A 27,052-nucleotide genomic window follows, 5' to 3' on the forward strand; every position below is an offset into this window, starting at 1 on the left:
ACTCTAAAAAATGAAATTGGTGAAATGGAAAAAGAAATAATTCCTAATTCCATAGAACAAAACAACTCACTTAAAAATCAATTGGACAATTAGAAAAAGATATAAAAAAATGAGTGAAGAAAATATTTCATTGAAAATCAGAATTGGATCAGCAGGATGAAAACAGAGAGGCTTGGAGAGACTTAAATGAACTGATGCTAAGTGAAATGAGCAGAACCAGAAGATCATTAGATACTTCAACAATGATACTGTATGAAGATGTATTCTGATGGAAGTGTATTTCTTTGACAAAGAGACCTAACTCAGTTTCAATTGATCAATGATGGACAGAAGCAGCCACATCTAAAGAAAGAACACTGGGAAATGAATGTAAACTGTTTGCATTTTTGCTTTTCTTTCTGAGTTATTTCTACCTTCTGAATCCAATTCTCCCTGTGCAACAAGAGAACTGTTTGGGTCTATGCACATATATTGTATCAAGGATATACTGTGACATATTTAACATATATAGGACTGCTTGCCATATAGAGGAGGGGGAGGAGAGAGGGAGGAGAAAAATCAGAACAGAAGTGAGTGCAAGGGATAATGTTGTAAAAAATTACCCTGGCATGGGTTCTGTCAATAAAAAGTTATTATAATAAAATAAAATAAAAGAGAAAGAAAAAATAATTTAAGATTATGAAAAGCAAAAAAAAGAAAGAAAAAAAATCAGAATTGAACAAATGGAATTAATGACTTGAGCAGACACCAAGAAGCAGTAAAGCTAAACCAAAAAAAAAAAAAAATGAAACAATGGAAAGAAAGGTCAAACACCATCTTGGGAAAACAACAGACCTGGAAAATAGATCTAGGAGAGACATTCTGAGAATTATTGGACTCCCCAAAAAATATGATGAAAAAAAGAACCTGAACACTATTTTCCAGGAAATTATCAAAGAAAACTGCCCAGAAGTCATAGAAATAGAGGGTAAAATAGACATTGAAATAATACATCAATCACCTGCTGAAAGGGATCCTAAAATCAAAACACCAAGAGAATCCACTTTTCCTCCTCTAGATTCTTTTGTATATCATCACAATAAAATCAAATTATACCTGCATATTCTTAAGTATACCCATAACAGAGATACAGATCTCAAGAGTTAAACATATCATCTTCCTATACAGGGATATGTTTTTTTTTTTAAAATTTTTAAAGCAAAGTTATTTTTTTCCTGTCTTTTTTACCTTTTTATACTTCTCTTGAGTTCTTTATTTAAAGATCAAATTTACTATTCAGTTCTGGTCTTTTCATCAGAAAGAAAGAAATTCACTTGTTTCTTTGAATGTCCATCTTTTCCCCTGAAATATGATGTTCAGTTTTTCTGGATTGTTGATTCTTGGCTGCAATCCAAGCTCTTTTGCCATTCTGAATTTCAGATTCCAGGCTCTTCTATTTAAGTGGAAGCTGCTAGGTCCTGGGTAATCCTGATTACTCGTCCTCGTTATTTGAATTGTTTCTTTCTAGCTGTTTGCAGTATTTTCTACTTGATCTGATAGTTCTCAAATTTAGTTCTTATATTTCTTGTAGTTTTCATTTTGGCATCTCTTTCCGAAAGTAATTTTTGAATTCTTTCAATTCAATTTTACCCTCTGGTTTTGGGACATTATGTAAGCAAGGTTCCTGAAAAATGATTGATGTCTAGGCTCTTTTTTTTATCATGGTTTTCAGGTAGTGCAGCAATTCTTACATTTTCTCTCCTGGATCTATATTTTCAGGTCAGTTGTTTTTCCAGTGAGGTATTTTACATTTTCTTCTATTTTTTTCATTTTTTTTTGTTTTGTTTGACTGATTATGTCTTCCTGAATCATTCACATTTGTTTATTCCATGATATTCATATACCACAATTTATTCAGTCATTCTTCAATTGATGGGCAGCCACTCAGTTTCCAGTTTCTGGCCACTACAAAGAGGGCTGCCACAAACATTCTTGCACGTACAGATCCCTTACCCTTTTTAAAATCTCTTTGGGATATAAAGCCCAGTAGTAATACTGCTGGATCAAAGGGTATGCACAGTTTGATAACGTTTTCAGCATAGTTCCAAATTGCTCTGAAGAATAGCTGGATATATTCACAATTCTACCAACAATGTATTAGTGTCCCTGTTTTCCCACATTCCCTCCAACATTCCACATTATCTTTCCCTGTCATTCTAGCCAATCTGACATGTGTGTAATGGTATCTCAGAGTTGTCTTAATTTGCATTTCTCTGATTAATAATGACTTGGAGCATCTTTTCATATTCCTTCCTCTTCCACAGGTGTGAGAGGTAAACTATCCTATGCTCTTCCAATTTATTTATAATCTCATTCTTTATGTCTAGATCATCAATCCATTTTTACCTTATCTTGGTGTACAGTGTTAAGTGTGGGTCAATGACTAGTTTCTGCCATATTAATTTCCAATTTTCCCAGCAATTTTTGTCAAATAATGTGTTCTTATCCCAAAAACTGGGATCTTTGGGTTTGTCAAACACTAGATTATTAACATTATTGACTGTTTTGTCCTTTAAAACTAACCTATTCCATTGATCAACTAGTCTACTTCTCAGCCAATACCAAATAGTTTTGATAACTGCTGCTTTATAATATAGTTTTACAACTGGTACAGCTAAACCACCTTCATTTGCTTTTTTTTTCCCATTAATTCCCTTGAAATTTTTTACTTTTTGTCTTCCCATATGAACTTTTATGTTATTTTTTTCTAGGTCACTAAAATAGTTTTTTGGGACTCTGATTGGTATAGCGCTAAACAAGTAGACTGGTTTAGGTATTATTGTCACCTTTCTTATATTGGCTCGCCCTATACAAGAGCATTTAATATTTTTCCAATTGGTTATTTCAGACTTAATTTGTGTGGAAAGTGTTTTGTAGTTTTGCTCAAATACTTTCTGATTTTCCCTAGGCAGATAGATTCCTAAATATTTTATACTGTCAGTAGTTACTTTAAATGGAATTTCTCCTTGTAACTCTAACTGTTGGATTTTATTAGTGATATATAAGAATGCTGATGACTTATATGGGTTTATTTTGTATCTGAAACTGTGCTAAAGGTGTGGATTATTCCTAATAACTTTTTAGTAGAATCTCTGAAGTTCTCTAAATATACCATCATATTATCAACAAAGAGTGAGAATTTGCTTTCCTTATTACGTTATTAACCTAACTCTAATTCCGTTAATCTCTTTTTCAACTCTTATTGCCAAAGCTAGCATTTCTAATACAATATTAAATATTAAGGGTGATAGTGAGCAACCTTGTTTCACTCCTGATCTTATTGGGAATGGTTGCAGTTTGTCCCTATTACATATGATGCTTAATGATTATTTTAAACAGATGGTACTAATTATTTTAAGGAAAATTCCATTTATTCCTATACTGTCAAGGGTTTTTAATAGGAATGGATGTTGGATTTTATCAAATGCTTTTTCTGCATCTATTGAGATGATCATATGGTTTTTGCTAATGTGGTTATTAATATGGCCAATTATACTGATAGTTTTCCTAATATTGAACCAGCCCTGCATTCCTGGTATAAATCCTACTTGTTCATGGTGTATTATTCTGGGGATGATTTTCTGTAGTCTTTTGGCTAATATCTTATTTAAGATTTTAGCATCAATATTCATTAGGGAGATTGGTCTATAATTTTCTTTCTCTGTTTTCAACCTACCTGGTTTAGGTGTTAGTACCATGTCTGTGAAATAAAAGGAATTTGTTAGGACTCATTCCAACCCTATTTTTAAAAATAGTTTATATAGCATTGGAGTTCATTGTTTCTTAATTCACATGTAAATCCATCTGGTGCTGGGGATTTTTTCTTAGGGAGTTGATTTAATAGCTTGTTATATTTTTTTTTTCTAAAATGGGACTGATTAACCAATTTACCTCTTCCTCTGTTAATCTGGACAGGCTATATTTTTGAAGGTATTCTTCCATTTCATTTACGTTATCGAATTTATTGGCATAAAGTTGGGCAAAGTAAGTCCTAATTATTGTTCTAATTTCCTCTTCATTAGTGGCAAGTTCTCCTTTTTTCATTTTTAAGACTAACAACTTTATTTTCCTTTCTTTTTTTTAATCAAATTCACTAAGGGTTTGTCTATTTTGTTGTTTTTTTTTAATAGAACCAACACTTAGTTTTATTAATTAATTCAATAGTTTTTTTTTTTTTTACTTTCAATTTTATTGCTCTCTTTTTATTTTTAGAATTTCAAGTTTATTGTTTTACTGGCAGGTTTTAATCTGTTTCTTTTCTAGCTTTTTTAGTTGGAAGCCCAATTCATTGACCTTTTCTTTCTCTATTTTATGCAAGTAGGCCTCTAGAGAGAGAAAAAATTTCCCCTTATTACTGCTTTGGCTGCATCCTACACATTTTGGTATGACATCTTATTATTTTCATTTTCTTGTGTGAAGTTATTGCGTCTATGATTTGCTGTTTCACCCAATCATTCTTTAGCATGAGATTATTTTAGTTTCAATTACTTTTTTGGTCTATTATCTCCTGGCTTTTTATTGAAAGTAATTTTCATTTCATTGTGATCTGAAAAGAATGAATTTGTTATTTCTGCCTTTCTATATTTAAATGTAAGTTTTTATGTCCTAATATATGGTCAATTTCTGTACAGGTTCCATGAACTGCTGAGACGAAAGTGCACTCTTTTGTGTCTTCACTTAGTTTTCTCTAAAGATCTATCATACCTAACTTTTCTAGTATTCTATTTACCTTTTTTACTTCTTTCTTATTTATTTTGTGGCTTGATTTATCTAATTCTGAGAGTGCAAGGTTGAGATCTCCCACTATTATAGTTTTGCTGTCTATTTCTTCTTGCAGTTCTCTTAATTTCTCTTTTAAGAATTTAGATGCTATACCACTTGGTACATATAGGTTTAATTTTGATATTGCTTCATTATCTATGCTACCCGTTAGCAAGATATAGTGCCCTTCCTTATCTCTTTTAATTAGATCACATTTTGATTTTACTTGATCTGAGATCAGGATGGCTACCCCTGCAATTTTTACTTCACTTGAAGCATAGTAGATTGTGCTCCAGCCTTTTACCTTTATTATGTATGTATCATCCTGCTTCAAATGTGATTCCTGTAAACAATGTATTGTAGGATTCTGGATTTTAATCCAGTCTACTATCCACTTCCACTTAATGGGGTAGTTTACATCATTAAAATTTATGCTTAAAATTACTAATTCTATATTACTTGTCCTCTTATTAACCCTTGCTTATGCTTTTCTCCTTTCCTTCTCCCTTAATCCCCTCCCCAGTATTAAACTTGTGAGCACCACTTTTCTCTCACAGCCCTCCCTTTTTAGAACCCTTTCCCCCACCTTAGAATTTCTTCCTTTTACTTACACCTTTTCCTCACAATTTCTATATTCTCTTCCACTTAGCTTACTCCTTCCCTTTTCACTTTTCCTCTCTCCCTTTTCAATGAGTTGGGAGAAGTTTCTCTATAAATTGAATATATCTAAAATATTTTTCTTTAAGCCATTCCTGATGAGAGTAAGATACATACCATGTTCGTCCCTCTCCCTTCTTTCCCTCAGATATAAAAGGTTTATTTTGCCTTTTAGTGATATATAATACCCCCACTTTACCCTTTTTCTGGCACAATTTCCTTTCTACCTCTAGTTTCTTTTTTATAACTGTAAAACCAAATTATACATATGTTCTTTATGTATATTTATAACAGAAATATAGTTCCCAAGGTTTCTTTTTTTTATGTTTTTCTTGAGTCCTATATTTGGAGATAAAACTTTTTGTTTAGTTCCATTGTTTTCATCAGAAATAAATTAAATTCACTTATTTCATTGAATGTTCATCTTCTTCCCTGAAAAAAAAAATGCTCATTTTGGCTGCGCAAATTATTCTTGGCTGCCTAACAAGTTCCTTAGATTTTTGGAACATCAGATTCCAGGCTCTTTGAAACTTTAATGTGGACGCTGCAACATCCTGATTTATCCTTATTGTGGCTCCCCTCTATCTTTAAATTAATTTTTTCATTGGTCTGATCTGGAATTTAACCACAATATTTCTTGGAGTTTTGATTTTTAGGGTCCATTTCAGTAGGTAATCAATGAATCCTTTCAATGTCTATTTAACTATCTGTTAATATAACATCTGGGCAGTTTTCTTTGATAATTTCCTGGAAAATAGTGTCTAGGCTCTTCTTTTTCATTATAATTTTCAGAAAGTCCAATAATTCTCAGATTGTCTCTCCTAGATCTATTTTCTAAGTATGTTGTTTTCCCAAGTAGTTATTTGACATTTTTTCCCATTGTTTCATTTTTTTTTTTTTTTTTTTTTTGGTTTTGCTTGACTGATTCTTGGTGTCTCCTCGAGTCATTCATTTCCATTTGTTCAATTCTGATTTTTTAATGAATTATTTTCTTCATTTACTTTTTTAATTTTTTTTGAAATTGTCCATTTGAGTTTTTAAGTGAGTTGTTTTGTTCTATGAAACTTTTTTTCCATTTTGCCAATTTTATTTTTTTAGAGAGCTATTTACTTTTTCTAATTCACTAATTCTGTTTTCCTTGGAATTGCTTACCTTTTCCAATTCACTAATTCTGTTTTTCAGGGGTTTGATTTCTTTATCCACTCTATCTTTAATTGCATGGGATGACTTATCCAGACCCTCTTACCAGGCTTCCCTTTTCTTTCCCCATTTTTTCTAGCTCTCTTGTGAGAGTCTTTTTAATTTCTTCTATGAGAGTCTTGTGTGTTGGGGACTAGATCATATCCTCCTTTGGAGATTCATCTGGAGACAGTCTGTTTTTAGTCTCCTCAAGTTTTGAAGTCTGCTCTCTATCCGTATAGAAGCTATCAATAGAGTGTGCTTTAATTTTTTTGCTCATTTTGTCAAAGAAGAATCAAAGAAAAGAAACAAACAAACAAAATAGCAAATGCTGTCTTCTTTTTTTGGCGGGGAGGGGGAGGCTGGATGGCATTACCAAACTTCCTTTACAGACTGCAGGAGGTAGTAGTGAGGCAGCACAGGACAGCAATGGCTGTGCTGCATCTGTAGTCTGAAACACTGAGAGTGTGCTCAGTTACTCCTGGTGCTGGGTAGATGTGGTCAGGTCCTGAGAGACCCTAGCTTTTCTGGGTTATAATATTTAACCCCTTTATTTGTAGCTTTTCTACTGGCTTGCTGCCAGGGCAAAGTAGCCACACTGTGGTAAAGTTCTCACTGCAGCTTTTCTGCTGACTGAGATCACACCCCACCCCCTTCCAGTCTGTTCAATGTGAGCTGCCTGCCATGCTCTCACTGCATGCCTGCAGTCTGCACTTGATCTAACGATTCCTGTCTGTGAGTAAAAACAGACCTTTTCTGGTGAATTTTGAGAATATCCTCTGTTTGTAATTATTTGTGGATTTTTTCAGTTAAGCACTAATTCTAAGGCCTTGTCATGGGAAAAAAAAATATTCTGAAGGCAAGAAAGAGCTTAGGTAAATGCATGTGTCCTCTCCGCTATCTTGGCCTTAAGTCCCTAAATAACTCGACCAGAGAAATGCAATTTAAGACAACTCTGAGATATTTCTACATACTTCTCAGATTGGCTTAGACGACAGGAAAAGATCATGATGAATGTTGGAAAGGATGTAGGAAAACTGGATCATAAATATATTTGGTGGTGTTGTGATGTGATCCAAATATTCTGAAGAGTAATTTGGAACTATGCACAAGGGTTATCAAACTGTGCATATCCTTTGACCCAGCAATGTCTCTACCAGGCCTGTATCTCAAAGAGATCATAAAAAAAGGGGAAAGGATTACCATGTGCAAATATGTTTGTAGTTATGGTCTTTGTAGTAATAAGGAACTAAAACCCGAGTGGACCCTCACCAGTTGGAGAATTGCTGAACAACTTGTGGTATATGAATATTATGGGAAATTATTGTTTTGTAATAAGCAATCAGCAGGATGATTTCAGACAGGCCCAGAGAAACTTACATAAACTGATACTAATTGAAGTGAATAGAACAAGAAGAAAATTGTATACAACAACAGCAAACTCTATGATAATGAATTCTGATAGATGTAGCTCTTTTCAATAGTGAGGTAAATCAGGCTAGTTCAAATAATCTTGTGATAAAAAGAACTATCTGCAACCAGAAAGAGGATTGTGGGGATTGAGTGTGTATCACAAAATAGTATTGTCATTTTTTGTTGTTGTTGTTTGCTTGCATTTTGTTTTCTTGCTCATTATTTTCCTTTTTTATCTGATTTTTTTGTGTGCTGCATGATAATTGTGGAAGTAGGTATAGAAGAATTGCACATGTTTAACATATATTGAATTGCTTGCCATCTAGGGAAGGAGGTTGGGGAAAGGGATAGAAAAAATTTTAGAACACAAGGTTTTGAAAAGATAAATGCTGAAAATTATTTATGCATAAGTTTTGAAAATAAAAAGTTTTAATAAGAAATAAATAATAATTAAGGGCAAAAAAGTTTCCTTTTTTGGTAAATACACTGGAGATATTGTGACCCCAAAGTTCTGTATCAAGGCTCATACATAGCTGTCAGAGGAATCAGGGTGAAACAAAGACTCATAATTTAGTTTGAAGGGCAGTCACCAAGATAGGAGATTATAAATTTCTGGCCTCAAGAGCAAAGGCTAATGAATGGTGGGTCATTTGAATCCATAAAAAAATCCCACTAAAATGACATCAGACTCAATCTCTGGAGAGAATATGTTTTAAACAGAGTTTTCAGGCAATTTTCTATATCATTTCAAATACCAACCAGACTCTAGGTAGGTTAGCTCTTGAGTTTGATTAGCATAATTTGATGAAATTATGTTGCAATATTTGGAAATGTTTGCCACAAAATGTGCTAGAATCGGTGATTGGAATGGAGGGGATGATGCATTAAGAAAATAAGACAATGAAATGCAGCTTTTGATCTAGTTACTGGAAGCTATTTGTCTTAGGCTAAAGCTATAGAACACAATCCGCATTATCTTAAGCTTACAATAGTTTTCTGCATTTTCTTCCATACTATCTAGCCAGTAGCAAATGGCCCTATAATGTCATTGGTGAAATAATTCTTTATAACTCATAAAGGGTTAATCTGCCATTGATATAATTTCCCTGTGTTTGTGTTTGTGTGTGCATGCACATGCGAGTGTCTATTTGGTTGTGGGTATGGGTGAAGCAGAGAGGGAGAACCAAGTAATGTCATTAGCAATTCTTACCAGTACAAATAATTACCCAATACCTTACATTCTTGGAGATGGAGCCAAGATGGGTAGTGAAGCCAGGAAGCTATTCTAGCTCTCAAACTTTCTCTTTTAAAAAACACATGAAACCAAGCCTCAGAACAGGTTTGAGTGAAGTGAAAACACTTTTCAGCTCAAGATAGATTTGAAAAACTTCAAGAAAGATCATTTTCACTGGGGTTAAAGGAATGTTTAGCTCAGTTCAGGCAGACTCTGGTAAAGCTGATGAGAGGGTATTAATGACAGTAAATCATCAAGTGAGATTCTCAGTCCTGGTTCAGTAAAGGAGCAGATCTGTGGGTCAACCTGCAGTTGTAGCTCAGAAAGCAAACTCTGGGAAATTAGGGTGTTACCTGAAAGAGCAGGCAAAACTACCCCCTTTCAAACACAAAAGGCCCCTGTGCTCAAAGACAAGCCTAAGAGCTGCACAGGAAACTTGAGATAATGGCCACCTTAACCCCAGGAGAAAGGCTTAACCATAAAAATAAAAGAGAGGGAAAGAGGGAGGGGGGGGGGAGGATATAAAAAAAAAAAAACAGGAAAAAATGAGCAGGAAACACAAAAGAACTTTGACCATAGAAAGCCACTATGTTGACAAGGAAAACCAAAACACCACCTCAGACAAGGACAAATGTCCACAGAGGTATTCTCAGAGTTTAGCACTTGTTTTCAAGCCCAAAAGAAGCTTCTTGGAAGTGCTCATAAAAGACTTGAAATGAGAAAAGAAGTAAAAACTATGCAAGAGACAGTCAACAGCTTGGGAAAAGCTTACTTTTTTTCCTTAAAATTCCTTAAAATCATTCCTTAAAAGTCCTTAATTTTCCCTAAATTCCTTAAATTTCCTAAATTCCTTAAAAATACAATTGGCTCATATAAAAAAAAAAATCCAAGAGAACAGTACCTTAAAAAGTAGAATGAACCAAATGGGAAAAAGACATATAAAAGTTAACTAAAGAAAATCGCAAAAACTATAACAGGACAAAAGGAAGCTAAGGACTCTGTGCAAAAACAAGAATCAGACAAACAAAATGAAAAGAATGAAAAATTGAAAAACAAAATGTGAAATACCTCATTAGATAAGCAGCTGACCTGAAAATAGCTCTAGAAGAGAAAATTTAAAGATTATTGTTCTATTTGAAGGCCATGACAAAAAAAAAAAAAAAAAAAAAGCCTGGATAGCTTTCTTCAAAAGATCATCAAGGAAAACTGCCTCAATATTCTAGAGAGGGAAATAGTCATTGGGAAAAAAAAAGTCATCCATTGCCTTCTGAAAGAGATTCCACAAGGAAAGTCATAAGTAACATTGTTGTAAAATGACAGAACTACAATCTCAAGGAAAAAAATACTACAAGCCGCTAGACAAAAACAATTCAAAGTTCAGGAGCCAGGATCTGGCTATTTCTACAATAAAGAATCAGAGGGGCTGGAATACTATATTCCTGAAGAGAAAGGACACAGAATTATAACAAAAAAAATTAATTACCCAGAGAGACTGAGCATCATTTTTCAGGGAAGGTCAATGAAAGGAAAAGAAAAATAAATTAAAGAATTAGAATAGGCAATAAGGAAATAAAACTATTTCTCTTTTCATCCTGTCCTATCCTAGAAAATAATGCAAAAATGCAAAAATGAACACGTTATGTTCACTTCTTATTTCTGTTTTTTTTTTCCTTTCCCATGATTTTCCTCTTTATTACGATTATTTTTCTACATTGTATACTAAAGATATTGGCTTTAGCAATAAGAAATGAAAAAAATTAAAGGAATTTGAATAGGTAATTAAATAAAACTATCAATATTTGCAGATGACAGAATGATATATTTGGAGAATCCTAGAAAATAATCCAAAACTTACTGGAAATAATTCACAGCTTTAGCAAATTTGAAGGATATAAAATAAACCCACAGAGATCATCATCATTTCTATATATTAATGACAAAGTCCATCAGCAAGAGATAGAAAGAGAAATTCTATTTAAGATAAAATTAGACAAAATAAACTATTTGAGTGTATCTCTTTTTCTTTCTAGTAGATTTACTCTTGAGTTATGTTATTCACTTAAGAAACTTTATTCCTATCATAAAAATTAATAATAGTGATAATAAGGACCAATAATAGATGTCACATAGTGCCTTGTGGTACATTAAATTCTTTGTATCCATCACCTAAATTTGTTCTTTATAAGAATACAAAGCATATGCTTCTAAATTGCTTACACCTACAAAATATGTTGGCTCAATGAAAACTAAAAACAAGGTTAACAACACAATTAATAGTATTTGTTGATAACATCTTTTATTAGTTATTGCATTTTATTTAGATTTATCACATAGATACCCTTGTTTTCTCTATATTTGAAGTTAAATATTTCAGAAAGAATCAAAAGGAAAATAAATAGCCATCCAGTCTAACCTCCTTTTCCTTGCATTCCTAAACAATTTGCCATCTATTGTCCATCCATTCCTAAATGTACAGTAACACTTCCTACTCTCTAGCACAGACTGACATCTTGTAACTTTGGTAGTTTCCCAGAATATTTAATTTCCTTCTGGGTTTAAATTTAAATCTATAAAAAGGCAAGGTTTCTAAAACAAATTATTTGCTTTAAAGACTAATAAGAAAAGTTTTTTTGTTTGTTTTCAGTTTCATGTGAGGGTTTTAATCCATAATAACAGCACTTTGTTCTTTACTTCATATTTCTTATAGAAATAAAAGCATAAGAGACACTTAATAGTTTTATTTTATTTCTTTTCCCCTCCATTTCCACCAAGTGCACCAGAAATTTTCATGCCAAAACATCTTATTCAAACTTTGTGTTTTCAATTATTGGTTTCCTATTATCCTTAAAGAAATTCATTTCCCCCACACACATTTTGAATGAGAATAAAAACAACAGATAGCCAACATATGTCAAGCAAAAGGTAATCATTACTTGGCATTAAGGGTTCAAAAGTGATCTCTAAAGCATCAGTTACATTATCTATAGGCATCTGTATTCCTGTAAAGCCTTTTATAAAAGGGCTTGAACAGAAGTTGGGATTTCCAAAGGTTTTGGAGCTCCTTAGCACCAGTCAATTACTGAACAAAGTCTACCACTGACAGTTGAAATATGAAACAAGCCAAAGTACCCAGAGACATAGAACCCTTTGAACAGAAACAGTTTAAAAATTCTTCAAAAGAGTCCTCCCAAGCTTTCTAAATCAGCTTATTCTCACTTAGCCAGAATGCATTCAGTTTTTTTAAATCCCTCAAGAAGATAAAATGTTTGAAAATAATCGGTCTTAAATCATTCTATAATATTCTTCAGGAAATCTAAGCTCTTTCTCTTTTGTTCTTACATTTACAATTATTACTAGTTTCTAATGTAAACATTAAAATGAAAAAGTCTAATGAATTAAATTATGGAAAAGTATAAGGACTGACAAAATATAATATTTTAAAAAACAGAACAAAACATAAAAATAGGTATTAATCTTATTTACTGTTTCTGTCTGTGTGTGATTAGTGCCTACTACAGTAGCTGAGATATAATAAGAACTAGATAAATAGCTTGATGACTGAATGATGGATAAATGGATGGATGAATGAATTTTCCAAGATCATCTAAATTCCTTTTGCACTGAAAGTTATTTTTAACATCTTTTTCATCTTACATTTTTGCCATCAAAAATCCAGATACAAAGAATACCTCGACAAGTTGCTGTTTTGCTATTCTTATTTTATATTTAATGCCTTGTGTAAAATTATGCAAATGAATTAAATAATTTCTTGATGAAAAAAAGTATTAGAATGTATGATGTCTTCTATAAATTAAAAATATGCTTCTTAAAGCATTATTAATGCAATTCCAGAAGCTAATGGGAAACTAGAAATGACACGTACCTCATGTAATTTCTGTATGATTTTGACATCTTTAGCAAGTTATCTAAATTATGAGAATTTGACATGACATCTCATAAAGAAAAAATTGTTCTTAAATTTTAACAGATTAATTTTATAATCAGAGTAATTAGAGGTTTTTGTCTACTCAGTAATGATGGTCCAGTTTCTACACAATTAGCTGTTTGAACTCACTAGGGTTTTACTTGTCAGTCTAGGAAAGAACACAAGGTTATTTTATATGATTCAAATAATGAGGTCATTTCTTGCCAGTTTATTGGAGAAATTCCACATTGCTTTGTCATTGCTATTATTTTAAAAAGCTAGCAGTGACATGTAACAAAGTTTCTACTCTTTCCTTGAATAATCTACATTGGTCATTCTATTTAGGAACCATAAAGATGAAACATTTGTAATTTCTTGTGCTACTGACTTGGTCCTGAATTGCCATCTATCTTCTTTCTTTTATTATGAGGAAGTGTTCATCTATCTTCAACTACCTTAGAATAGCTGGTGCGATATTTCATTTCTACTATATACTTTGTTGTTTATGTTAAAAGTTTCCAAATATGATTTTTTCTATTTTATAACTATGCAGTAAGACTGACATTATACAAGTGATCATTATGTTAAACTTATATTAAGTATATTTTTCCTTCCATTTAGCTTTGACTTCAGTATTCCAGTAAGTTATAAGATATATTTTTGTTATTAAAAGTAGGAATAGTGATATTAACACTTAAAGAAAAAGCATATAAATCTCATTCTTTTGATTTTTACTTATAGCAGTCTACAAAGGTATTTCTTCATTTCTAATGTATTTTAGAACACACCATCTTAAACTGTTGGTCATAGCCCTATAAGGAGTGTCCTAACTGAATGTGAGGATTGCAAAATTATGATTGGTTAACAGTGAATGTTTAATTTTTATATGTATTTTTTATACCTGAGGCTTATACATACCAAAAAGGGGCTATAAGTGGAAAAAGGTTAAAATGCCCTGTTTAGAGGAGAAAGTAAGGCTAGTCTCCTTGTACAGCCCTCCCTCACTCAAATCCAATTCACTTGCATGTCATGGCCTCATCTTCCTGATGTCATGATCATCTTCAATGAAATAATAATATTCCATTACATATTACATGGATATGCCCTAATTTACTCAGCCAACTTTCAGTTATTAACTAAAGAAAATATTTCTAGGTGTTTTATGGGGACAAGTGATGCTTTTAAAACAAATAAGCTGGGAGCCAAGATGGCGGAGAAGGCACAAGCGACTTTCTAAGCTCTTCTCTTACCCTCTCTATCAATATTATATTGAGCCTCAAAAATAGTCTTGACTGCTACAATTCATAAAGATAAGAGGTAGAACAACTCACCAGCCGAAGAAAATCTGCAGTCTCGCCAAAAAAGGTTGGTTCCGGGGCCAGGGGGGAGATCAGCTCAGACTGGGAGAGAAATTAGGTTCCAAGGAGAGTCTCAAACCGAAAGTGAAAGCACAGATCTAAGCACAAGCTCGCAGCCCCAAACGGCAGTACGGGGCTTTTCCTTGGGACAGTTGTGATCGTGCACGGCAGGAGGACACAGCCCGGGTTAGCCTCCAATCTGTGCAGTGGGGGGCTCGGCTTGGGGCCATAGAGATTTCCCAGGGCCTATTTGCATCAGGCAGAGACACTGGGGCAGAGTTCGGTAAAATCTGCAGTCTGTGGTCAGCTGCTAATACTCACAGTCCCACAAGAGGCTCCAGCCGGGGGCAGTGACACTTTCACACCTTAGTCTCTAGCCTAGGGCAATCGCTAACCCACACAGCCCAACTGGGCACTTCGATAGCTCGGCCAGTGCTGAATCCATCTCCTGTTGGGAGAAGGGAAAACTCTCACTCAGAGCACTCCCAAACCTCAGAGCCGGAAATCGGTTTACATCTCTCCCTTAGCCATTAAAAGTCTCAAAAGAGAGTTAGAAGATAAATGGGAAAGGAAAGGAAAGGAAAGAGAAGCCTTACAAGAGAGCAACAACTTCCTGAAATACGAATTGGAAAAGTTAAAAAATTCCCAGGAAGTGCAGGGAAACAAAATTGGTGAATTGGAAAAAATAAAAAAATCTCAGGAAAGTAAGAATTGTGAATTGGAAAAATAAAGATTCATAGAAGTAGATTTGTGAATTGGAAAGACAAAGAACTCGCAAGAAAGTAGGATCTTGAATTGGAAAAGAAAATAATTCACTAAAAAAATTAGTGAAATGGAAAAATTCCACAGACAAAACAATACATTTAAAAACTCAATTGGACATGATACAGAAAGAAGTAAAAAAGCTAATGAAGAAATAAGTCTTTAAAATTAGAACTGAACAAGTAGAAACTAATGATTCATTGAGACACAAGAATCAGTCAACAAAACAAAAAATGACAAACTGTAAAACCATAGATTATCTACTTGCAAAAATGAAAGACTTGGAAAATAGATCTAGGAGAGATAATCTGAGTATTTGGACTTTCTGAAACTATGATGAAAAAGAGCCAGATACTATTTTCAAGAATCATCAAGAACTGCCCAGAATTAATAAGCAGAAGGTAAAATAGGCATTGAAAGAATTCATTGAACACCTTCTGAAAAGAAACCTAAAATAAAACCCCAAGAATATTGTGCCAAATTTCAGAACTATCAGATTAAGGAAAAATTTTACAAGCGCCAAAAAAACCATTTAAATACCGAGGTGCCACAATAAGAGATCACTAAGAACTGGCTGCCTCCACATTAAAGGAACGAAGGGCCTGGAATATGATATTCCGAAAGGCATAAGAACTTGGGATGCAGCCAGAATAAACTACTATCAATGAGCATTTTTCTTCAGGAAGAAGAAGGACATTAATGAAACAAATGAATTCCATTTGTTTCTGAAGAAAAACCAGAACTAAACAAAAATTTGATCTCCAACCATAGAACTCAAGAGATGCAGAAAAGGTAAAAATAACTCTTGAGAATTGTATTTCTATTGTGGATATACAAAAGAATAATGTATAATTTGATTGTACTGATATAACATAAAAAGGGAAGTAGATTTGAAAAGGGATGATGGCAAATAAGGTGGGAAGGAAGGATAAAAGAGGAACCACATCCCATGAAGAGCAAAGGAAACTTATCATATCTGAGGGAATTTAGAGAGGGAGGAACATTGTGTGATTCTTACTCTCATCAGGTTAGCTCAAAGAAAAAGTAATTGACATTTGTTTTAGAGAAAATTCTCTCTCGCCTCATTAAAACAGGGGGAGGAAAGGAAAAGAAAAAGAGTAATAAAGGAAGGAGGTGGAAAGATTCAAAGGGGGAGGGAGGATTATAAAGACGAAGCATCGATACAAGTGAAATAAGTTCAAAAAGGGAAAGAGGGTTGGGGAGGCAAGAAAAGTAAAGAACATAATCTGGGTTATTAGGATGGCAGGAAATACAGATTTAGTAATTCTAACTGTAAATATGAATGGGTGAACTCCCCCATAAAGAAGAAGGCAGATAGCAGACTGGATCAAAAAGTCAGAAGCCACATATATGTTGTTTAAAGAACACATTTAAAGCAGGGAGATACATATAGAGTAAAGTAAAGGCTGGAGCAAAATCTATATGCTTCAGGTGAAGTCAAAAAAGGAGGGGTAGCATTCTTATCTCAAGATCAAGCAAAAGCAAAAATTGATCTAATTAAAAGAGATAGGAAGGTAACTACATCCTGCTAAAGGCAACATAAACAATGAAGCGATATCAATATTAAACATATATGCACCAGTGGTATGGCATCCAACTTCCTAAAAGGAGAGTTAAGAGATTGCAAGAAAACATAGACAACAAAACTGAAATAGTAGGAGATGTCAACCTTGTACTCTCAAATTGAACAAATCAAACACAAAACCAATAGAAAGAAATTAAAAGTAAAATAGAATATTAGAAAAATTAGGTATGTTAGATCTTTGGAGAAAATTGATGGAGATAGAAAGGAATATACTTTCTTCTCAGCAGTTCATGGAACCTATTCAAAAATTGACCATATATTAGGACATAAAGACCTCAAAATTAAATGCAAGAAAGCAGAAATAATAAATGTTTCTTTTCAGATCATGGTGCAATAAAACTCATTCAACAAAAAGTTAGGAAATAGACCAAAAAGTAATTGGAAACTAAACAATCTATTAAAAATGATTGGGTGAAGCAGCAAATTATAGATACCATTAATAATTTCACCCAAGATAATGACATGATGAGACGTCATACCAAAATTGTGGGATGCAGCCAAAGCGTAATAAGAGAATTTTATATCCTTAGAGGATTCTTGAATAAAACAGAAAGAAAGATTAATGATGGGCTTGAACTAAAAAAACTAAAAAGACTAAATTAAAACAATAAAATACTTGAATTGAAATTCTAAAATTAAAAGGAGATAAAATATTGAAAGTAAAAAACATGAACTAATTAATGAAACTAAGAGTTGGTTCTTTGAATAAGCAATAAAACAGATAAGCCTTTGAGTAAATCTGATTGAAGGAGGAGAAAAAATTAGTAGTCTTAAAAATGAAAGAAACTTTCCACCAATGAGGAAATTAGAAATAATAAGTGATTTTTGCTCAACTTTATGACATAATTTGATAACCTCAGTGAAATGGATGATACCTCCAAAAATATAGACTTTCCAGACTAACAGAGGAGGAAGTAAATTGCTTGAATAGTCCCATTTCAGAAAAGAATAGAACAGGCAATTAAACAACTCCCTAGAAAAATCCCAGCACCAGATGGATTTACATGTGAATTTTACAAACATTTAAAAGAACAATTGGCCCCAATGCTATATAAATTATTTGATAAAATAGGGAATGAAGGAGTCCTACCAAATTCCTTCTATAACACAGACATGGTACTGATATCTAAACAGGTTGGTTGAAAACAGAGAAAGAAAATTATAGACCAATCTCCCTAATGAATATTGATGCTAAAATCATAAAGAAGATATTAGCAAAAAGACTACAGAAAATCATCTCCAAGATAATACACTATGATCAAGTAGGATTTGTACCAGGAATGCAGGGCTGGTTCAATATTAGGAAAACTATCAATATAATTGGCCATGTTAATAACCAATTAACAAAAACCATATGATCATCTCAATAGATGCAGAAAAAGCATTTGACAAAATCCAACATCCATTCCTATTAAAAACACCTTGAGAGTATAGGAATAAATGGACTCTTACTTAAAATAATCAGCAGCATCTATTTAAAACAATCAGTAAGCATCATATGTAATGGAGATAAACTGCAACCATTCCCAATAAGATCTGGAGTAAAACAAGGTTGCCCACTATCACCGTTACTATTTAATATTATATTAGAAACGCTAGCTTTGGCAATAAGAGCTGAGAAAGAGATTAAAGGAATAAGAATAAGCAATGAGGAAACCAAATTATCACTCTTTGCCAACGATATGATGGTATATATAGAGAACCCCAGAGATTCTACTAAAAAGTTATTAGAAATAATCGACAACTTTATCAAAGTTGCTGGTTATAAAATAAACCCACATAAGTCATCAGCATTTTTATATATCACTAACAAAATCCAACAGTCAGAGTTACAAAGAGAAATTCCATTTAAAGTAACTACTGATAATATAGAATATTTAGGAATCTATGTGCCAAGGGAAAATCAGAAACTTTATGAGCAAAATTACAGACCACTTTTCACACAAATTAAGTCTGATCTAAGCAACTGGAAAAATATTAAATGTTCTTGGATAGGGCGACCAAATATAATAAAGATGACAATATTACCTAAACTAATCTATTTATTTAGCGCTATACCAATCAGACTCCCCAAAAACTATTTTAATGACCTAGAAAAAATAACAACAAAATTCATATGGAAAAACAAAAGGTCAAGAATTTCAAGGAATTAATGAAAAAAAAATCAAATGAAGGTGGCTTAGCTGTACCAGATCTAAAATTATATTATAGAGCAGCAGTTACCAAAATCATTTGGTATTGGCTAAGGAATAGATTAGTTGATCAGTGGAATAGGTTAGGTTCAAGGGATAAAACGATCAACAAATATAGCAACCTAGTCTTTGACAAACCAAAGACCCCAGCTTTTGGGATAAGAACACTGTTTGATAAAAATTGCTGGGAAAATTGGAAACTAATATGGCAGAAACTGGCATTGATCCACACTAACACCGTACACCAAGATAAGGTCAAAATGGGTTCATGACCTAGGCATAAAGAATGAAATTATTAATAAATTAGAGGAACACAGGATAGTTTACCTCTCAGACCTGTGGAAGAGGAAGGACTTTATGACCAAAGCAGAACTAGAGATCATTACTGATCACAAAATAGAAAATTTTGATTATACCAAACTGAAAATTTTTTTTACAAACAAAACTAATGCAGACAAGATTAGTAGGGAAGCAATAAACTGGGAAAATATTTTTACAGTTAAAGGTTCTGATAAAGGCCTCATTTCCAAAATATATAGAGAATTAACTCTAATTTATAAAAATCAAGCCATTCTCCAATTGAAAAATGGTCAAAGCATATGAACAGACAATTCTCAGATGAAGAAATTGAAACTATTTCTAGTCATATGAAAAGATGCTCCAAGTCATTATTAATCAGAAATGCAAATTAAAACAACTCTAAGATACCACTACCACCTGTCAGATTGGCTAAGATGACAGGAAAAATAATGATGATTGTTGGAGGGCATGTGGGAAAACTGGGACATTGAGGCATTGTTGGTGGAGTTGTGAACGAATCCAACCATTCTGGAGAGTAGTTTGGAACTATGCTCAAAAAGTTATCAAACTGTGCATACCCTTTGATTCAGCAGTGTTACTATTGGGCTTATATCCCAAAGAGATTATAAAGAAGGGAAAGGGACCTGTATGTGCACAAATGTTTGTGGCAGCCCTTTTTGTAGTGGCTAGAAATTGGAAACTGAATAGATGTCCATCAGTTGGAGAATGGCTGAATAAATTGTGGTATATGAATACTATGGAATATTACTGTTCTGTAAGAAATGACCAACAGGATGATTTCAGAGAGGCCTGGAGAGACTTACACAAACTAATGCTGAGTGAAATGAGCAGGACCAGGAGATCATTGTATACTTCAACAACAATATTATATGATGACCAGTTCTGATGGACCTGGCCATCCTCAGCAAGGAGATCAACCAAATCATTTCCAATGGAGCAGTAATGAACTGAACCAGCTACGCCCAGAAGGAACTCTGGGAGATGACTAAAACTCATTACATTGAATTCCCAGTCCCTATATTTATGCCCACCTCATTTTGATTTCCTTCACAAGCTAATTGTACAATATTTCAAAGTCTGATTCTTTTGTACAGAAAAATAACGTTTTGGTCATGTATACTTATTGAGTGTCTAATTTATATTTTAATGTATTTAACATCTACTAGTCATCCTGCCATTTAGGGAGGGTGGGGGGGTAAGAGGTGAAAAATTGGAACAAGAGGTTTGGCAATTGTTAATGGTGTAAAGTTACCCATGCATAATCTGTATATAAAAGGCTATTAAATAAAAAAAATAAGCTATTAATATGTTGGTATTAATAGGAAGATGTTTTTTATGCAAGTATGTATATTCACTTGAGTGGCCTTATGGGGAATCAGGAACTCTACAAATTATAAAGCTGCTGCAAACATTTTGAAGAGTAGTAAACCTGTATAAAGAGAGTCAAAAATCTGGTTACAACTTTTAACATGATGATTACATAGCTACCTATTTAATTTTTTTAAAGGAAAAACATTTTAGTACTATGATATAACAAAGATTATTTATATATTTGTTATGGTAGTTTTTTTTTTCAGTCATGTCTGACTCTTCATATTCTCCTTGGGGATTTTCTTGGCAAAGATACTGAAATAGTTTTCCATTTCTTTCTCCGGCTCATTTTGCAGATGAGGAAAATGTGGCAAACAGGATTAAGGGACTTGCCACATATTCAATACTCCATTCAGCAGTACTTCAGTACTTATCATCAATTGGTTCCAGAAGGTACAGTAAGTGCCAACAGGATGAGTACCAAATTTTTTTTTCAATATAGAACACATTTCTAATCCATTTTCTAACTATCCTCCCCACCCATTCCCCAAAGAGGAAAAGGAACTTCGACTTGCAGAGAAACAATCCAGACCAGAGTAAACCAGTCAGGCTCCTTCCTTTTTGACCCAGTTCATTAAGAGCAACAATAACCTTTATACTCTCGTCCCAACCATGATGTCTAAATTTACTTGGTGGGGATGAGATGTGTAGGCAGCAGTTATAGTTCTGTGCCCTTCCCCACCCAGGGATCTGGCCAATACCCCAAACTCAAGATTGCCACAAGTCCTGGGATCTCCACTGCAGCTGCTTTGGCTACAACCTGCTAGAACTACAGCTGCTATTATTGTTTTTCTTCCTGCTGCTCATATTGCTGCTCTGTATCCTTTCCAGTAGTACTGTTTTGCGAGCTAGATAGAGACTGTACACTGAAGCTGCATGGTTCTGTAGGAACTTTCCCTGGATCTGCCAACCAAAGTGCATAGTTTCAGCATTGTGAGCTCTAAGTGGAAAGTCCTGCATACTGCAGCCTTTTTTGGGCAGGAGCTGCTCACAACCATTGGCAATAGCAATTACTGCATCAACATCAGCAGCAGTAGCAGTGGCAGAGGGTACTAAGCAATAAGATTGTCCAGCCTCACATTCCTAGTGCTTACCAACACAACAACCAAGTATTATTAGTGCTGAAACATTTTCTTTTGGTCAAATTCATTGAATATCAAATTCTATGAGTTTCAAAACAGATGAGTGCTGAGTAACCACCGTAATTAGAAGGGAAGGTGCTGTTGTTTGTTGCTGTATTTGTTTGTTTTGTTTTGTTTTTAAATTGGAGTGAGGCATGAATGATTATTATAAAAGATTTACTCACAAGCAGAAGCAGTCCTGGACAGTGTGAAATTTCATAAGATATCTAATGGTACTGGACAGATGACAAAAATGCTTGTGGTATCAAAACTAGATATTTGCCTTCAACATGCATGAGGCTCACCTTTCTATATCATATGCATGATTAGAATATCTACCATTGTATGTGCCTGGGTTTTCAGAATGAAATTACAATATAGAAGAGATTCAGAAGATATCAAAACTACTTTGTTGCATTTAAAGAGAGGTCAAAAATTCTTGAATATTTAAACAAATGATAATTTTTATACATTTAAAGGGAAAATATACTAAGTCAACTTATTATTTTTATTATTATCATCTTTGTAACTTTGTGACTACATATTAATCCAATAAAATTGAATTTTTTTCTTTTAAAGTGTTTTTGAAGAATGAAGTATTAAATTTTCATTTTATTATGTTACTTAACCTTTAGAAAACTCAAATTCTGTAGGATATCAAAGTATATCTTTTTTTCTGATGAGATGAATACATATTTCATGCCCTCTTCTAATGTTTGAATGTGAAGACATGGAGATTGAAATGCTAAGAAATATGGAAATTTAATTACATAGATTTTATGTCTCTTCTTCCTCTCTTTCTTTGACAGTAAATATTGATTACAATCAATCTTTAGTGTCAGTCCTGTTCCTACATATTATTATTTGTCTTGAAAAGTGATAATTGTTCATCAGTAATTCCTTTTTTTTTTCATTAGTAATTCCTAATGAAACAGGGAAAGCATCAAAGTGAATTAAGCTTATAGATTCACCCTTGGTATTTATACCTTTCCTGGCCAATCTAAAATAATTTGAGTCCTAAAACATATATAATAACTATAGCTATATTGGTTATGCCTGGCAGAAGGCATATAGGGCACAATTTGAATAAACAGCACTTTTTCACCTTTCCTTATTTCCCTTGATTTTTATGCCTTCCCTTTGTTATTTTAATTTATTTTATATATAGTTTGTTTATAATTAGTTTTTTCAGACTGTCATTTCCCCAATTAGACTTGAGACTAGGGACTGTCTTTTATCTCTCCTTATGTCTTCAGCACTTTGCATGGTACCTGGCACATAATAGGCTTTTATAAATTTTTATTAAATGATTGACTGTTCTTCACTATCACAAAAATTATATGTTATATATATAATGTATATATATATATATATATATATATATATAACATATACACGTTTGTGTGTGTATTTAAGTAGAATTATGCTTTCCTAACTTGGCTAAAATATAGTTATTGCTTATTTTGCATTGCATTTCACTTGTGGAATATATATTCTCAAAGCCCGATAGTATAGTTAACAGTCATGGATTCTATTCAGCCTGATATCTATCACTTTTTCATTTTATAGATTTTTTTTGATTAAAGTATTCCTTTTTTTTTATCTGTGAGATTAGCTTTATTTTTTCTCAATAGTATTTTTATCTTTTCCAAATATATGTAAAGATAGTTTTCAAAATTTTTTCTTAAAACTTTTTATTACATTTTTTTCTTCCTCCCTCCCTTATCTCCCATCTCCTAGAGACAGCAAACAGTCTGATATAGGTTAAATATGGGTGTTCCTATAAACATAGTTCCATATTTGTGATGTTGTGCAAGAAAAATCTAACCAAAATTAGAGAAATAACATGAGAAAGAAAAACAAGCAAATAAACAAAAAGGTAAAAATACTATGCTTTAATTCACAGTCAGTCTTCACAGTTCTCTCTCTGGATGTGATTGGCATTTTCCATCCAAGTCTATTGAAATTGCCTTGAATCATCACATTGTTGAGAAGAGAAAGTCCATCACAGTTGATCATCACGTAATCTTGTTACTGTGTACATTATCCTCCTAGTTCTGCTCACTTCACTCAATATCAGTCCATATAGATCTTTCAAGACTTTTTTGAAATCAACTTGATCTTTATTTCTTATTGAATATTTCTTGTATTCCATTATCTTTATATACCATTCAGTCATACCCCAACTGATGGGTATTCATTTAGTTGATGGAAATATTACTTGAACTTTTCCTGATGGTATGTAGGTTTATCAGTAAGAATTCAGAATTTGAATTTATCAGTGCATGTGAGCAATATGCTATGTGTATAGATATTAGTCAATGGGCATTTATGAAATGTCCACTAAATCCCAGGAACTATGCAAAGAATTGGAGATAGGAAGAAAGAAAAAGACAATATTCTGGCTTTGAGGAGCTTAGTATCTGATGGAAAAAATTAAGTATAGCTATAGATATAGAGATGTATTAATTAACAATGAAATGTAATTTAGTTCAAAGAGACAGTAAAGTAGGAGCTACTTTGGCTTCTAGATAGCTAAGTGAAATTGCAATTTATGCACTAAGTTGGTATCTTCTAGGATTATGTTCACATGTTTTTACAGTAAAACTCATTATATAAAAGTTTACTCTGACAATCCAGAATTTAGGTATATTCACTGACTGTCTCCCATGCTTGAAATGCTTTCCCTCCTCATCTTTGTCTCCCACTTTCTCTGGCTTCCTTTAAGTTCTAACTTAAATACAATTTATACCAAAACAACAACAAAAACCTTTCTACATAATTCTAGCTCCTTCCTTCTATTATCTGCAATTTAACCTGTATATAGTTTGTGTAAACAATTGTTTTCATATGGTCTCTATCTTTAGACTCTTAACTCCTTGAGAAAAGGAGCTATTTTTATCTTCTATATCTAATACTATATCAAATATTTTCTCACAAAACCTAAATACTGAGATACACTTATCTGTGTTATGTATTTGTGTGTCTGTCATTCAAAAATGATAGTAACATAGTTTTCATTTTTGAATTCTGCATCAAAAGACATATAAAACACCAAGAAATTTTCATATGACAAAAAGGATTGAATAATGTAAATAAAAAGATAAATTGAAATTACCTCAAATACTGCAACTTTCCAGACACTAAAAGTGTACAGTGAACTTATGCCAAAATCATCAAAGGGGAACAAGACAAGTTGCATTTTCTTTAGTACATTTTATATTTCTTTTAATCATCCTTAGCTTCTCCCTGAAATAAAGCCTTATTTCTTCAGTACAACATTTATTCAATGTTGTTATATGGCTAAACCAATAAGAAGTGCAAAGTATTCAAGGGAAAAATATTGTTGGAAAATGTAATGCTCTCTGTTGAGGTTTTCTTGTGGTCTCTGGAGGCAGCCTTTCTTTCAGTTCAATAATCACCACAGGAATAGCCAGAGGTTGAAGTCCAAATACTTTATTATCTCTTTCAGAGTCTTGTCTCCTTTCCTGGGGCCCAGTTAGCTTTCTTAGAGGCCTATCTCTCTCCTTGGTGCCAAGAGCTTAAGCTCCTGTTGCCAGGCCTTTGCCTTCTTTTCCAATGTCTCTCAATCTCCCTGGCTGAGGCTTCTAGCTTATGTGCTCCACACTGAGTAAAAACCAATCATTATATCACTAGGAAACCATTATTTGTTGTAGGATTAAATCAGTGCTAAACTAAATTTAACCATTGTCTCTTCAATTCCACTTAGTACCTTGTTTCAAGTTCTGGCCCATAACATCTCCTTGTAGGATTAAATCAATCATACTGAACCATGCTAAATTAGATAACTATTGTCTCAACCAATTCCACTGACTTAGTACCTTGTAAGAATCCTTTGTTTCAAGTGCAGAGTTCTGGCCCATAATAGGAAAACCCTGAAAAGGTCATAAAAAGAAAAATATTGGGTATTAGTCATCTGTATTATGTAATAATTGAGGGTATATGGGTTGTTGAGAGAGGACTACCACCTATGTTATGAATACTTGCAAGGTCCTTTTAAGGACTATTTTCTCATTGTAAATATAAAAAGCTGTATTATATATAGCATAACACTTTTGTAGGATAGTCTCTGTAGAAAGGCTAAACTAGGTGGAGGGTAACTGACAGGCCTCAAATCTGGTTATGAATTAGAAGATTTTCTGTCCCAAATATGTAAAGAGAAGCTTCCTGAGATAACCCCCTAACAAAATACTGATTATCTGTTTAAAAATCCTACATATTGCACCACACCTTTTTTCCTTACTGATTGCCTAAACCATCAATTCTGTTTCTAGACAAACCCTGGCAATCATCCTGGCAAGCAACCTCAATAGAGAAATTGCAAGTTTTTCCTGTGAGAACTATTGTCACATTGTAATTGTCAAAGTTCCTGCCAACAAAGTTTCTAACATAATTCAGCATCAGAAACTGATATGATTTTACTAGTGAAAATATCACAAATGATAACACTTTATCATTTATTCTGTTTTAAACCTAAAGGATATGAACACTTCGCTTCAGACTTGTAGTTATAATCTTTTTTTGTTGTCTTTTCAGTTAGATTGTAAGCACTTTGAAAGCAGAAGCTGTCTTCCTTTTGTAATAGTAACCATAGTGTTTAGCATAGTATATTGCTTAAGAAAGGGTTTAAGAAATATTTTTCATGCATTTATTTGTAAAATGGGATAACATTTTTATCATTGGAAAAAAGTATAAATATTTTAAAAATCACATATACCCTAAAACCCTGAATTATTCTGTCTGAATTATTCTGAAAGAACATCTTTCAGCTGTTCTACTTACTAAATGACAAGATTTTATTTCATATAAAAAAAATCATTGAAAGGATCTATTAATTGTAGCTTAATATACTTTATCTACCAATACAAAGCAATATAGTAAGTAAAATTAAAAAAAAAAGCTTGTAATGATTAAGTTTGTTCAGGATCAACTTAACAAATGTGAGGCCTAATATGACAGGACTCTTTCTTTCTAATTTCTGTTTTGGATGCAGAAAGTGACTTTTTTTTTTTGAGTTTTGTTGAGTGAGTACTTGATACATGAATGTTTTAGGCCAGGATGGGGAGCAAAAATAAAATCAGCAGGAGCAGAG

This window comes from Sarcophilus harrisii, chromosome 1, assembly GCF_902635505.1.
Source record: "Sarcophilus harrisii chromosome 1, mSarHar1.11, whole genome shotgun sequence".
Classification (NCBI taxonomy): Eukaryota; Metazoa; Chordata; class Mammalia; order Dasyuromorphia; family Dasyuridae; genus Sarcophilus; species Sarcophilus harrisii.